Below are 16,042 nucleotides of genomic sequence, written 5' to 3' on the forward strand. Positions count from 1 at the left end.
TGAACAGAAAAGAAGCCATCTTGATGTTCCTAACCTTCTTACAACAAGCTAACTTAATATAATACTATGAAGTAGTCATTGACTAGCAGCAGATGATTACATTAGAAGGAGGTGCCTCAGTTACCCTGCAATCGAAGGATAAGCAATTAACAATCAGATCAGTTGGATTTCTGATTTTTTCTGTATTTTTCCATTAATATTTCTATGTAAGGAATAAAAGTGCTGTCACAGAGTATGGGAAAGAGAAAGCCGGAACCCCATGGGATCTTATCGTGTCAAGGACACACTGTCCTTGTTTGAGTCAGCCTTACCCTGATCAATGAGTTGCCTGGGAGTCTTAAGATAAGGAACAAAGTTTGAAGAAAAGCCATTGTGTTAAGTTTAAGGTAATTTGTGCAAATGGCCAGAACCAATGAAATTAACCTTTACAAAATTATTGATCAATCAGCAATTTCCAGCAACATTGGCTAAGTTGGGGGTGACACATCTTTTTAGTTATAAATAGGAATTATATGACTCATCCTGTGCACACCAAGTGAAGGGAAAACTGGTTTCATCTTTGGGACAGAGGTGGGAATTCCTGTCAGCACGGAGATCGTGAGTGTAGCACTGGGGCCAGGGACAGAGGCGGAATCCCTGTCGACTTGAACCCTGGATAGTGCAGTTTCTTTCGGAGGCAGAGTCGGTGCGAAAAGTTGAGATAATTGATAACCTTGGGGACAGAGGAAGTTTTCTGTCAGCACATGAGTCAAGTCTGTAGGGTATGATTGATAAGTATTTTTATTTTCTTTTTGTTAGCTAATTATTAAGTTTCTAGTTAATTGATAAGTGTATATTTGTTTTATTTTGCTTATGTTCAATAAACCTTGGAATTATTTGCTAATTCATTGTCTAAATCTTTGCCTGATGATTATATCTCTGTCAAACTCAAACGGTTTAAAGGGTTAATTTGGGATCCACTAATTAGGTTGCATGCAACTAAATTAAATCAAGTTTAAATTTATTAAATACTCTTTTTTTTTAACTTACAGACCCAGTCTCAGTGTCACGGACATTTATACATAGACACAGATGCTTGAGGCAATGTATTTTTAAGGCTCAACCAAAGAAAAATAGAATCAGAGTTAAGTTAATTTGTTGGGTGTGTGAAATTTCAACAAAATATCATTACTTTGAATACGTGTGGTAGATTGCAAAGTTCCTACATTGAAAGCAACTTACATGTATTGGAAATGATATAATATGTAAGGTTTTTGCTACATCTATAATACATACAAAATAATCACGTATTAACTGCACTTCCTGTGTACGAAAGCCTATTTCCCTCTGTCACATTCAGAACATATGGTTTTTGTCAACTTTTCTTTTGTAAAATATACACCCATATTTATAACAATAAGTAGCAGTGTAAACACATCATGCTGTAATTTCATCCTCCCGCCAGTGGAGGCATTGAAGAGTTTCAGTTTTGGGCATCTCAGTTGCTTAGCCATTACTGCAGAGAAACGCTTAGGCTTCAAAAAACTCTACAGGGAGGTTTAAACCCCAAAGAATAAATGGGTTGGGAAAAGGGAGGGGACTTCTCTTATTTTTAGAGCACAACCTGGCTCCATTTGGGTTTAGTGGCCGGGAGTATTTGGATGCCAGTGACAAAGGCACTCATCGAAATCGAGGATGTTCGAATTGGATGCAGGGCAATTATTGACGCAATTAATTTCAAATTTTATTTCAGCAGCACAGGTTTCTCGGGCCCCTGGAAACTGACCAGGGAAACAAAGGTGGGTTTGAGTATCAGTTCAAGTGGGTATGTAAAGTTGTCATTGTCCCATATGAATAAAGCACCGCATATTACAGCTGCTGTCTCAGTTCCCCTTGGCAAAGATTTGGCAGAGAGTGCTTGTGTGTATATAACTTTCTTCAACATTTGACAATTTTAAACTTAGAAAATCAGGATGGGATCTGCTCTGAATGTATCTGACATCACATCAGAAGAGGAGGACCATCATCATTTATAACAATGACAATGTGCTGTGGTGGGATCAGCATGCACAAAGAAGGAAGGTGCACAGGAAGGAGTTGCACAGGGGAAAGATGCATACAATGGGTAGAGTGCCCATTGCCTTCCTGACTGTACTGTAGGACTGATATCAATGTTGGGGTTGGACCTGAGATAGCGGAGTGCAGCAAGTTCAGAGGGAGACAGGATAGAGTGAGTGAGGTGGGCGGAAATTAAGATGGCCAATGTAACGCCAACAGTTCTCAATGAAAGGATCAAGAGAGGGTAAGAGACCAGAGGTAGGGGACCATGTGGAGGGGGATTATCAGAGGTTGATGAAAGGGTTCACTGGTCTGAGGGACGACTCTCGGCCAAAGAAGTGATCATGGAGGCAAAGGTGATGAAAGAAGTGCTCAACGTCATGCCAAGCTTTTATATATTTTAGTATTGAGGTGAAGCTGAAAGCGGATAAGCTCAGTCGTTTGCTAAGTACAGATTGTTCAGTGTCAGAGGTGAAGGTCAGAGGGTATTTTGAATACATGGCAAGAGGTAGGATTAGAAGAAGTGTGGGGTCAGAGGAAAGTGGAGGGGAAGAAAGATCTGGAGGACTGACGGTACGCTTGAGTTTTTGGAGCTTGCAACCCTTAACATCTGAAAGGAAGAGAAAAAAGTTTTTGTTGGATCAGCTGAAGAATGAAATGAAACTGTGGACCAGGACAGCTTTGAGGTAGGGTGCTGCTGGTGAGAGAGGTTGGATGTGTATGTGTGGTGGGGCATGGCACTGAGTGTGGATCCCAGAATGTGGCAAGAACAGCAGTCCGAGGAATGTTGTTTGCCTGAGAAATACCTGTAATCCTGGGTGATTTGAAATATGAAGTTGGAATAAAGTTCAAACTTCAGTTGGAATGCACGTGGAATAAGATGGAGCTGGAAAGTCACTGAAGAAGGAGATGTGGTTGCGAAAGTGAGTTTTGATACACACCTTATCAAACACAAGGAGGGAAATGGAAAGCAATGAAGGCGAACAAAGTAAAAGAGACAAATGGAAATCCTGTTGGAGAGAAGAGCAGAACTTCTTCAAGGTGGGCATTTCTGGAAGAGAAGTGGCAGTGAATTAAATGCTAAAATAAAAACAAAATTCTGTGGATGCTGAAAATATGAAATAAAAACAAAGTGCTGAAAATATTCAATAGATCTGGCAATATCTGTGGGGAGAGAAACAGAGTTAATGTTTTGAGTCGAATGTGACTTCTTCAGAACTGAAGGAAGGTAGAAACGTTACTGGGTTTCACACCATTGGAAAGGAGGAGGCAAGGGGGGACAAGAACAAAAGGGAACGTCTGGCACAGGGTTGAGGGTAGGAGAGGTTAAATGACAAATGTCTTGGAACTAAAGTCAAGGAAAGTGGTAATGGTAGTAGTAAAGAAATGAAGCATTTGTCTAGAGTGAGTGTGAATGGCAGAATAATGAATAGCTCTGTCCAAAAATAAAGACATGAAAAACAAAATCAGGCTGGCACATGGCAAAGCATTCTGGAGGCCTTTTGTGCTGCATAATGAAGAATGTCTCCAATCTATCCAAGCATCTGAATTGCATTTTCAACATACTGATGCTTACTCAATGGTAATCCTCTTGCTCATGTGGCTTCGGTTCTACCTTTCCTGAGACTTAGTGTAAGGTTCCTCACAGGCATCATCAGCCATGTCCTTAGTGATTAGCCCTTGTTGCCATCTGCTTGGAGGTGTGAATCTCTAAGGGAGACTTGACTGAAACAAGATGAAGGTATCATGGCAGCTCCCTGAGTATCTTGCACAGACACGCATGATGCTCTTTTGGTGGTTGCAGTCAAGCTGAATGTTGATTGAATGGAATTTCTCTTGGTTTATGAATACTGTTGTGTGAAATGGGTGTGACTTGAATGCCACATGTGTGCAATCTTTGCTCCTGTGGGAAACCAGCCAGAGCAGCAAATGTGAGGCTCCTCTCATTCTGACTGGCCTCATCGATGACAAGATACACATTATTGCCAGGCTTGGTAAACAGGGCTTCCGCCACCTGGAGATGCACTTTTGGGCTGAATCTTCGGTTCCTCATCAGAGATCTAAAGTGGAGCTGCATCCATGCAACTTCCATACTGCTATAAACGCTGACAGAGAAGGCGTGCAAATCAAAGAAAAAAGAACTCCAAGGTAGCAGAAATTATTTCCAAAGCATTACAAATCATCTCCAAAGCAGCAAAAGCATGCTCTCAGGACAAGTCTCCTGAGCGAAATCCTTTCACTTAGGCAAGGAAGCAGCTGCCATATCTTAGTATTTCAAGGCTTTCTTGCTGGTTAATGCTCAACCTATTCAATCACTGCTGTCCTCTCACCTTGGTTAAATCTGGCAAGTTCCAGGAAGTCCAGGAAATCCATCCACTCACAGTTAAAGACAGAATCCAAGTGCATTCCAATATATGTAAATGTCAGACCCACCTGTCCTGGTGGATTTCCAATGCACTAGGGAACACGCTTGAGTCAAATGCACAAGTTGATGGGTTCCTACTCGCTTCTAAACATGCTGCCAGTTTCTAATCTTTTAACTTGTCACCCACACCGAAACTCATCCACTCCGACACATTAAAATTCAGCTCGAAGTGCCATGACCTGTGAAATTCTGCATGCATAAAATAATAAAAATATCAAAAAACAATTGTCTAAATAACCAAAGATTTATCCAAGGCAGGAAATTGGAACAAGAGATATGGTATTGCAGACTCGTTAATTTTCAAAAATCTAAAGTATGATAGCGAAAGTAAAAGCACTACTCAATGCTACAGAGCACAGACTCCTTTTTACTCTTAATGTGAATAGCTCATAATGTAACACTTACTTGTGTCAAAAAGGATTTTGTTCTCTTTATTATCTTTCCTTTCTCTAATTAGATTCAGTTCAATAATGCACAGATGAAAATATCTTGCCTTCTCACTTTCAAAGAACCAAATTTGTTGTAGTCAGCACATATAAGAATGTTTCACCATTAGAGTAAAATCAGTAACATTTGCATGTAAAAGGATTAACTTAACAGAAAGTTAGTTGTATTTATATACCATTCATTGCCCAGCTACAGTCCCAGACTTCAGTCAAATGTTTGCGATACTTTCGAGATTTCAAAAGAAAGCTGGAAGCATCGGATGCAACTATCAAAGGGTTATCAAAGCAATGTCCAGGGAATTCTAAATGATATTCATAAAGCTGGTATGAGCTCAATGGCGAGGTCAGGTTTGCATAATTTGAGGCAGAAACAGGTTTAACGAATTAACCAATGATAAGTGTTCAATTTTTTCTTAATAATAAAAATGTAGACTTATTCCTTAGTTAACAATAAATGTGAATTTGAGAAAGAAGCCATTATAGCATGTAGTTACAGAATAGTGTATTTTCAAAATTTTCAGTTCATAATTTGCAGTACGAATGATGGTGAGACAATCAACACTCATCATTGTTATGGATTAAATTGGACACCTGCTCCTGACATCTGCACATGTGCTGCAAAACATAGAAATGTGGAAATTGCCTTTTGATTTGCTCTGCTCCTCCAGAAGCTTTATTATACTAGCACCTTACCAAGAAACACAGCATTGAAATACATGAAGGACAAGAATCAGAGAAAATAGATTTTTCCGTACATTTTTGCACCAAGTCCGTATCAATTGGGATAACAGTAGTGAAATAATAGATGACCCTGAACACACAAATCCAGCCAAATATCAGCTTCATGAGCTTTGAACCAATGTTCTCCATACACCAAGATTGTCTCTTGCTGTTGCATACGTTATATCTCAAAATGGTTGCTAATCCAGCATGATTGGGAAACAAGATTGAAAGGTGTTATGGTAGAGAAGCAATGGCAAACATTTAAAGAATGAATTCATAACTTGCAACAAATATACATTCACTTAAAGAATAAAAATCCCCATGAGAAAAGTGGTCCAACTGTGGCCAACAAGAGATGTTAAGGATAGTATGAGATTAAAGGAAGAGACTTATAATGTTTCCAAAAAGAGTTGTAAACCTGAGGATTGGGAAAATTTTAGAATTCAGAAAATGATGATCAAGGAGTTGGTGAAGAGAGAGAAAATAGAATGCGAATAAACTGGCAAGAGACATAAAAACAGATTGTAAGAGTTTCCATAGGTATGCAAATAAGAAGAGATTAGCTGAAAGTAAATATGTGTCCTTCAGAGGCATAGGCAGGAGAAATTATAATGGAGAATAAGGAAATGGAAGAGTTCTTAAACAAATACTTTGCATACGTCATCATGATAGAAAACACAGAAGAAAAGCATTCTGGAAATAGTGGGTCTAGTGGGATATCTTAGGGATATCCCTAAAGAAATAGTGCTGTGCTAGCACACATTGAACCTCTTAATGTCCGTAGGGAAAACATCCTCCTCAAGGAATACCACCAACTGACAGCTAACGAAGCACCCCCATTGACACAGAACCCCAAAAAACCCCACGCAACTGTCCCATAGCCCCTACTAGAACACACCACATCCTACAAAATGACGACAGCACCACATCTCGATAACACACCTCATGGTTGACTGCAAACATCACCAACTGCAACCTGGGAACTGACTCGAGTGGTGAAGTTACAGGTTTCAAACGTCCATGGAAAATCTGGACAACTCTCAACTGCTTGGGGATAGGCCAGGAAAAATGTGATCACTTGCTCCACAAATGGAACATGAGGAACAGCTCAAATTGTGACTGTGGCCAGCCAACTCGGACCATCATGCATATACTGAACTTCTGCTCTGAGAGATCCATTCCTGGTGGCATCACAACCATTCACACTGCATCAGCTGAAGCCTTTGAATGGATTGTTAACCTTGTCATTGAACTATAACTGCTTCCCCAGCCATACGAATAATAAATGCTGTAGAAATTAATGGGTCTTAAAGTTGACAAATCCCCTGAGCTGATGGCCTGCATCTTAGGGTTCTAAAAGATGTAGCTTAAGAAATAATGGATGCATTAGTTTCGATTTTCCAGAATTCCCTAGGTTTGAGAACAGTCCTGTGATTTGGAAGGTAGAAAATTAATAGCATTTTTCAAAAAAGGAGAGCAAGAGAAAACAGAATTATAGGTCAGTAAGCCTAACATCAATAGTAGAGAAAATAATAGAATCCATTATAAGGGATGTGGTAACAGAGCATTTAGAGAATCACAATATACTTAGACAGAATCAACACAATTAATGAAAGGGAAATCTTGTTTGACAAACCTGTTGCAGTTTTTTAAGCTTGTAACTAATAGAGTAGATAAGGGGAAAGCAGTGGATGTGGTGTATTTGAATTTTCAAAAAAGCATTTGATAAGGTGCAACTGAAGAGGTTACTACACAAAATTAGGGCTTTGGGATTTGGGGTAATATGATAGCATGAATTAAGAGTTGGTTAATGGACAAGATTCAGGGAGTAAATGGGTCATTTTCAGGTTAGCAGGTTGTAATTAGCGGGGTACTGCAGGAATCAGTGTTGGGGTCCCAGCTATTTACGATTGATACTAAACACTTTGATAAGGGTACTGAATAATGTATCAAAGTTTACTGATGATAAAAACTTAGGTAGGAAAGAGGTAAGAAAAACTTAGGGCAGGATTTTGCCCTTGGCAGGGGTGCTCAGTGGGGGCAGTCGGGAAGCCAACCTCCGCCCCTGATCAGCTCTGCACTGAGATTTCACGCAGGCGGGCCAATTAAGGCCCGCCCTGCGTGGATTGCGAGCAGCAGCGCTGAGCGCTGCCTGTACGGGCAGGAGGGCGAGCGGCCTTGCACGTAGTTCATGCACGCGTGAGAAAGAGTGCTTCAGTCTCCCGGAGGCACGGAGTTGCTTCAGGGAGATTGAAGTGCTGTTTAAAAAATTAATGAAGACAGTAAAAATTTAATAAAACATGTTCCCTCATGTGACAGAGTCAGACAGAGATGGGACATGTTTTTAATTCCAAAATAAAGGTTTTATTTAGTGTTTATTTGCTTTAGGAAACCTCATCCCACTCCTGGATGAGGTTTCCTAAAAAATGTAAAGGCCACTTGGCCTTGTTGCCTGCCCGCCAGGCGTGAGGTTGGACAGGCAGCGTAAATTTTTAATTTAATTAGATTGTTAATGGGCTTAAAAGGCCTTTTAATTATTGGTGGGCGCGCAGCAGATCTCACTGAAGCGTGAAAAAAATAATGGACTTGATGGGGTAGATGCTGTGAGGATGTTTCCCCTATCTCAAAGTTTAGAACTGGGGGGTCACCATCTCAAGAAGAGTGATCGCCCATTTGGGGCTGAGATGAGGAGAAATTGCTTCACTCAAATAAGTACTGTCATGATGACAGGAAACTGTGACTGAGTGAGAGCTACCTACAACTTCACCAGCTAACCACAGACATATTGAACTGTTTAAAGAGACCTGTTTTTAAAAAATATAAGAAAGGACACTGGCAAAGAAATGGCTGCCACAAGTTACCTGATGGCTGATACTGAAAAGTTGACCGCTTCTCTGGAAAGTTTCTATATGAATTGCACTGCAGAGCTGTTACATGTAATTTCAAACCTGGGGGTGTCAATATCCACTTCAAACAGGGACCCTCTTGAAAAGAAGGCATAAAAAATGCAAAGTATTGGACTTTGATCATTTGTAGTGCTATCAAGGCAATGGGAACAGATAACCAGCCAGATACTCATCAGGCATTCAGAACCCCTGCGAAGGATGAAATAACCCCCACCTCCCATTGATTTATATCTTGAAGTGTATCAAAAGTTTCGGAGACACTAAAATCAAAAAATGGGATTACTTCTGCAACAATGAATGCAAGACATGCTAATTGAATTGAACAGGAGTTTAAAAACTGGCTCTGCTAAACAGAATCAGAAAGAAGGAGGAGGCAAAAGAAAAATGACAGTCATTTGTTACAGATCTGAGGGGGGATTAATTCTCCTCTCACTACCTGTCCATAAACAGAAAGGTGGTATTGATTTTTGATTTCCGCCTTGGTGTCATATTTTCCCCAACCCTTCAGTTTTGGAGTAAGCCAATTTTCTTTTAATCACCCCAAAGCAAACTTGAGATAAGATAAAATAAGAGGGTTGGTTTATTTACACACACAAAATGCGGGAAAGGGGTTTTGCAATGTCCACCCCTTTCTATGCTCATACAATGAAAGAAGGATCAGGGAAAAAAAGGGGTACATGGCAAAACCATGATAAAAAATAAGAGGTATGGTTTCATGTGAGTCGAGAGTCCAGAATCAAAAGCCCAGTTGCATACCCCTTCTGAGGTTAGCAGGCTGAAACTGTTGCAGGGTGTTCGACTTTCCAGAAGTGAGGACTTCCATGATGGAAGAAGGCACCTGGAGATGAATTAGTCTTGAAGGCGCAGATACAGACATTCCAAGGTTCCAGTAGTCCATAGTGTAGATGAGGGCCAGGCTATTGATCTGGACAGAGGTCTTTCTGCTGCTACCTGTTCAATGGTAAAATGGTAGACAGAGGCAGGCTGCTTGCCTGGAGTCCTGCTTCTCTTCTGAGGTCAAACAGGGACTGAAGATAAAATTCAAGAGCTGTATAATTAAAGGAATTCAAACAGTTCAAGGCTCAGTTATGTGACAGGGTAGTTTTGGGTCAAGCTATTCAGCTAACAAGGTGCGTGGTTGAAACCCATTGTGTTTTAGAGCAGGTAGCACAACATTGGAGATTAAATGTCACAAAAAGCTCTACCTTTGTCTATAGCTGGCTGCTGCAGACTTATCATCTACAAATCCTTTGTGTTGGCTTGGCTAGAATGTTTATAAAATACAAGTCACATTGTAGGATGAGAGGTAGCCTTTGTTCATTAGAACAGCTTAGAATCTTCCAGAAACCAGCATGTGAGCAGCTGCAGCCATTTTTTATCGGTCCAGCAAATGTCCATTTTGAAAAACAGCTCTGTACATGATTTTACATGGAACTAAATATACTACCTTACAAATTCTGCTTTAGACTTTGCGGCCAAATATTAACAGTGGACACATTGGGAGTGAGGTGACTTGATACCATATAGGAAACCGGAAGAAAGATCAATGGCCGGAATTTTACAGCCTGCCACCACGCACCCCCCAACCCCAAACCCACCCCTCCTCCATCCACTGTGGTTTACCTTGCATGTGTTGTACTGTGTTGGATACAGCTGAGTAGGCCTGAAGAAGTTTTCATAGTTGTATGTAGGTTAACTGTGAATCTTTATATTTGTAAATAGCTCTAAGAGTGACTACAGTAAAGGGTACAAGCTGGGAGTCATCTCATATTTGCTGGTTCACACGGCTCTGTCCAACACTCGACTGACCCTGGTTGCAGGTCATGTGCTCTCTTACATCACTGTGCGGGTGGTGTTGTATTCAGTCCCACATTAACCCTATATGTGCCAGTTCCTTATCTGCTGCAGCCATACTTATCTTTCTATACACTTTCTCAAACCCACATCTATCCACTCACCACTGCTACCCACCTTTATCTTTATGCAGTTTTTTGCTGCTTCCTCATAATCACCTCACCAAATACACTATATCCATTGGTTAATGACATGCCATTACATTCTTTCATAGATCTGTCCCTTCCTTCATTGTAAAAGAGAACATAGGATACTAGGGAGATGGGAAGAATTGAAATTGGCCCTCCTTCTTAGTTTACAAATACAGAGTGTTTAGTGATGTTTACTCGTCCCTGGCAATCAGAGATGAGGAACTCCCAGGGGACTCCCAGCTACCTGGTGACATAATTAAATCTCAGCGACCCGCAAGTCACCCAGTGCTCAGTGTTGCTGAATTGATTTCAACAGTGAGAAAAAATATGATCTCATCATAATGATAACTTGCAACATATCTTTTATATCTGACTCAGCATCATGCATGCAGCAGAAGTCCATGGAAGTCATGGATAATGATTCCTTTGAGGAGCTGAATTCTTCTGAGGATGCACCGTCACAGAATTCATACATACCATACACCACCTCAGATGGTCCCTTCAGTAGGACCAGTAAGGAAGATAGCTGGGTTTTCACCTGGTGACTCACACATTATAATTGAGCAAGAGTGAATGGCAGTGGCAGATGTGAATTGTATATTAATTGTATTTAATTGTATGCAGACATGGGCATTAAATGGGGATTCATTGCATCCCTATAAAAAGAAATAGAATGAAATTGTGGTTGTTAGGTGAAGAGGTGTATGTTTACAGTATACATCTCTAAATAAATGCTTATAAAACTGTGTGAATATGGGCTTTATTTCTATTCTTCATCACCTGGCTTACTGGAATATAACAGCAGGGACTGAAGTAGAGCACCCGCCACAAGCATGTGTTGTGTTGATATTGCAGGCACTGCAATGATGTGATCTCCTATGGATGTCATCTCCCATGGATAGAGTGGCCAGCTCTGTGGAGCATAAAACACTGCAATCAATTTAGTCCATGCAATCCTTGATCACGATCATGCAGACTTTGAATGACACCATATCTGCCAAGGATAGATACCTTAACCTTTGCCTTATGATGTCACACTGACCTGCGCAAAAGTGCTCACCTCTAGATTGGAAGCAGTGAAATTTGGTTGGGCCATGAGATGGATGATGGCAAAATGGGACATGGAAGTGGAGATTCCACTCACAGCACCATGCCTTTTTCCTTCCCCCTCAGTAAATATCCAGCATGCAGCCTCGTCTCCTACTTCTCAGAATTGTCCAGTGAGGCTTCATTCACCTTTTTCTCTTATGGGACCAAACCTCATTGTTGTGCAATGCTATGCAGTGCTCAACACACCATGACCATTCTGGACAGCCTAGCTGCTGCATATTGAAAGGCATCTCCACAGCTATCTAGGCACCTGATGCATATTTTCAGCATGCTGTTGGCTTGTTTGATCACACACTTGCTGGTCATGTGCCATTCATTATAATTCTGTTGGGCTTCATTTATCAGGTCTCTGATAAGTGTCATCAGCCAAATTTGAAGTGGGTATCCCCTGTCTCAGAGCAGCCACCCAGTAAGTCTTCTTGCAGGTCTGAAGATGTCTGGAAGCTTGGACTGTCACGGGATGAAAGCATTATGGCAGCTTCTTGGGCATCTTGCACACTCTTGCAGAAATATCTTTTTGTGGTTGCACAGAAACTGCACATTGATGAAGTCAATGACACCCTATACCTTTATGAAGACAGCCAGAGCTGCAAACCCATGCGCTGGCTCTGACCTGCTTTTAGGACATAGCATGCTCTGCCTGTACATCCTGTGTCACATGTAGAGCCTCCTGCGAACTGCACCCCTCTGCTGCTTCTAATCTTTCTGCTGCTGCCTCCTTTGAAACATAGAAAGATTTACAGAGCAGAAAGGGGCCATTTGGCCCATCTGGTCTGCCAGCCAAAAAGAGCTATGGCGCCCAATCCCACCTTCCATATCTTGCCCAGCAGCCCTGTAGATTACGGCACCTCAAGTGCATATCCAAGTGTCTTTTAAATGAAATAAGGATTCCTGCCTCTACCACCCTTTCAGGCAGTGAGTTGCAAACCCTCACCACTCAACTACCTTCTACAGTTACTTCAAATCTATGTCACTGATTACTGACCTCTCTGCTAACAGAAATAGGTCCTCCCTACCAACTCAACCTAGGCACCTCAAGACTTTATACACTTCAGTTAAATCTTTCCTCAGCCTCCTTTGTTCCAAATCCATTCTTTCCTCATAGCTAAGATTCTCTATTCCTGGAAAAATCCTCATAAATCTCCATTCTATCCTCTCTATGGTGTCTTTTCTGTCATGTGCTGGGCAGAACTGCACATCATCAACTCTAGCTGTGTTCTAACTAGTGTTTTATACAGTTCTAGTATAATCGCCCTGCTCTTATAGTGTAGGCCTCAGCCAATAAAAAAAGGTATCTCCTTTTCCTTCTTGACCATCTTATCTTCCTATTCTTTTACCTTCAGGAATCTGTGGACTTGCACTCCAAGTTTCCTCTGTTCTTCTAAACTTCTCAAAATCCTCTCATTTATTGCATATTCTGCTGCCTTGTTTGTCTTCCCCAAATGCATAACCTCACACTTCTCTGGATTGGATTCTATTTGCCATTTTTCTGCCCACTTGACCAACCCACTGATATCTTGCTTCTGTCTACAGCTTTCTTCCTTGCTGTCAACAACCAGTTTTTGTATAACCTGAAAACTTCTTAATTGCACCCCTTTCGTTTATGTCTAATCATTGACATGTAACACGAACAGCAAGGAACCCAGTATTGAGACTTGCCTTCCAGTCACAAAAACAATAGTCGACCATAATATTTTACTTCCTGCCACTGAACCAATTTTGGTTTGAACATGCCACTTTCCATTAGATGCCATGAGTTTTTACTTTTCTGGCCAGTCTCCAATTGAAACCTTGTCAAAAGCCTTGCTAAAATCCATGTAGACTACATCAAACACACTACCCTCTTCGAACCTCCTTATTACCTCCTCAAAAAAAAAATCAATCAGGTTAGTCAGACAGAACATTCTCTTAATAAATCTATGCTGATTGCCCTTGATTAATCCATGACCTTTTAAATGACGATTTAAAGCATCTCTCAGAGGTTTTTCCAGTAATTTTCCCACTACCAAGGTTAGGCTGATTGGTCTGTAATTACTGGGGCTATCCTTCCCTCCCTTTTCTTTACATTTTTCGTCTCTGATTGCCCCTATTCTTTCCTTAGTTATCCTTTTGCACTTTATGTATTTATAAAACATCTTTGGCTTTTCCTTGATTTTACTTGACAATATAATTTCATGCCTTCTCTTTGCTTTCCTAATTCCCTTTTTAATTTCACCCCAGTGATTTCTATATTCCTCTAGGCTTCCTGCAGCATTGAGCTTTTGACATCTGACTGAATCTTTCTATTTTTGTCATATCCAACTTTGTATGCTGTTTGACATTCAGTGGGGTCTAGTTTTAGGAGTCCCACCCTTTTTCTTTGTGGGAACATATTTGTTCTGAACCCTCTTTATTTGCTCCATGAATACCTCCCACTGCTATGACAGTGATTCACCTTCAAGTAGCTGTTTCCAGTCCATTTTAGCCAAATCACATCTCAGCTTGGTAAGATAATGTAGTAATTATGGTTTTGTTAAATGTTGGACTGCACCTTTAAGAATAGTCCTGTGATGTAAGATCACACGATCTGTGTAAACCAATGTGTTAGCAGTGCGGGCTACCTCCACAGGCAGTGTAGAGATAGAGATGGAGTTGAAAGCACACGTGTAGTTGCTGCTGGCTGTATTGTAAATAAACCTAATGTTTCCACTTAGAAAGTTGTCTGCAGATCAACTCTGTTACAAATAGGCAACTCAGCCACTCTACAACAGATAGGTCCTTCCTCAATTTAAAACTTTTATTCCTGGTCTATCTTTATCCTTTCCCACAACTACTCTAAATCTAACTGAATTATGATCACTGCCATGAAAATGCTCTCCCACTGATACCCTATCACATATCCAGGTTCGTTCATTGAAACTAAATCCAGAACTAAGCCTTCTCTTGTTGGTCTTGCTACTGGCTAAGAATGTTCTTCTGAAAGCATTTTAAGAAATCTGTGTTCTCTATACCTTTCACACTGAATTTACCCCAGTTAATATTAGGGTAGTTGAAATTCTCTATTTTTACTGCCCTTTTGGGTAGAATTCTCCCAAGCCCATGGAGGTGGGTTAGGAGGCAGGACCAAGAGGAAACATGGGAATCAAAATGTCAGGTTGCTCCAGGCAATCTTGCTGGAGGTGGGGTCAACAAGTCAGTAGCTTCCTGCCTGGCTGCAGTGGATAGGGACTAATTGGGGGCATGTTTATGGCGGGATCTTCCTAATGGTGAATAGGCTCCCCAGTGAGACTGCTGTGCAGCAGGTACCTGGAGGTCATAGAGTCATAGAGGTCTACAGCACAGAAAAAGGCCCTTCAGCCCATCGAGTCTGCACTGGTCAAACAAGTACCTAACTATTCTACTCCCATTTTCCAGCAGTAGGCCCATAGCCTTGTGTGCCATGGCATTACAAGTGCAAGTTCATCACAGGTGGCTTCCTGGTGGCAGGCCAGAGAGCCATCGGTGCCTTCTCTTCATCACCACAGCACTGAGCTGCTTGGATGAGAAGGCCCAAGCTGTAGCCACAAGTCATCCTGTAGAAGGATTCTCCCTCCGCATTGATGGCCTGACAGTTGTGGCCCTGACTGAGTTTTAAGTTTTTAGAATGCTGCAGAGAACACCTTTTTGAGGCACTTATGGTCTTCTGCCTGCCTTGACAGCACCCACCTCTCCTGGTGGGGTTGCTTCTGTCCAGAGCACCAGATCCTCTGATTGACCCAGCCGCCTCAGGAACTGGCTCGAGGCATTCATCCTTAATGGATGCTGAACCTAGAGGCTACCTTTTAATTGGCTGCCTCCTGTAAGATTGCAATGCCATGTGGCCAGCCAACAACATTGGGGTCTAAACCTACATTTATTCCTGATGCAAAGGTCCATCCTTTGTTTCTGTATTTCTCAGCAATTTGCCTATTTACTCTTGTATGTCCCTCTGACATTTTGTGGATCTATGGTATACTCCAGCAGAGTGGTTGACACATTTTTGTTCCACAGTTCAAATCATATGGCCTCATTTGATGCTCCTTCTAATAAAACATCTCCGCCCGCAACCGCGATTGTTTCTTTAACCAATACTTTGACACCGCCCTTCTCATTTATCACCCTCTCTATCTCATCTGAAAACCTTGTAACCAGAAATGTGCCACTGCCATTCCTGCCCTTCTTTAAGCCATGTTTCAGTCATAGTTATAATATCATACTTCCAAGTGTCTATTTGTGCCTTCAGCTCATTTGCCTTCTACACTATACTCCTTGCATTGAAGTACATACCATTAATCACTGAACAGCCCCTTTGTTGTCCATTTTCTAGCCTTTGTTTTCTCAACCTTCTGTACTCACTTACTAATTTCCTGTTTTCTATTTTTAACTTTGCTCCTTTTCTTTCTGAATCTACAC

Source organism: Cetorhinus maximus, chromosome 3 (assembly GCF_964194155.1).
Source record: "Cetorhinus maximus chromosome 3, sCetMax3.hap1.1, whole genome shotgun sequence".
NCBI lineage: Eukaryota > Metazoa > Chordata > Chondrichthyes > Lamniformes > Cetorhinidae > Cetorhinus > Cetorhinus maximus.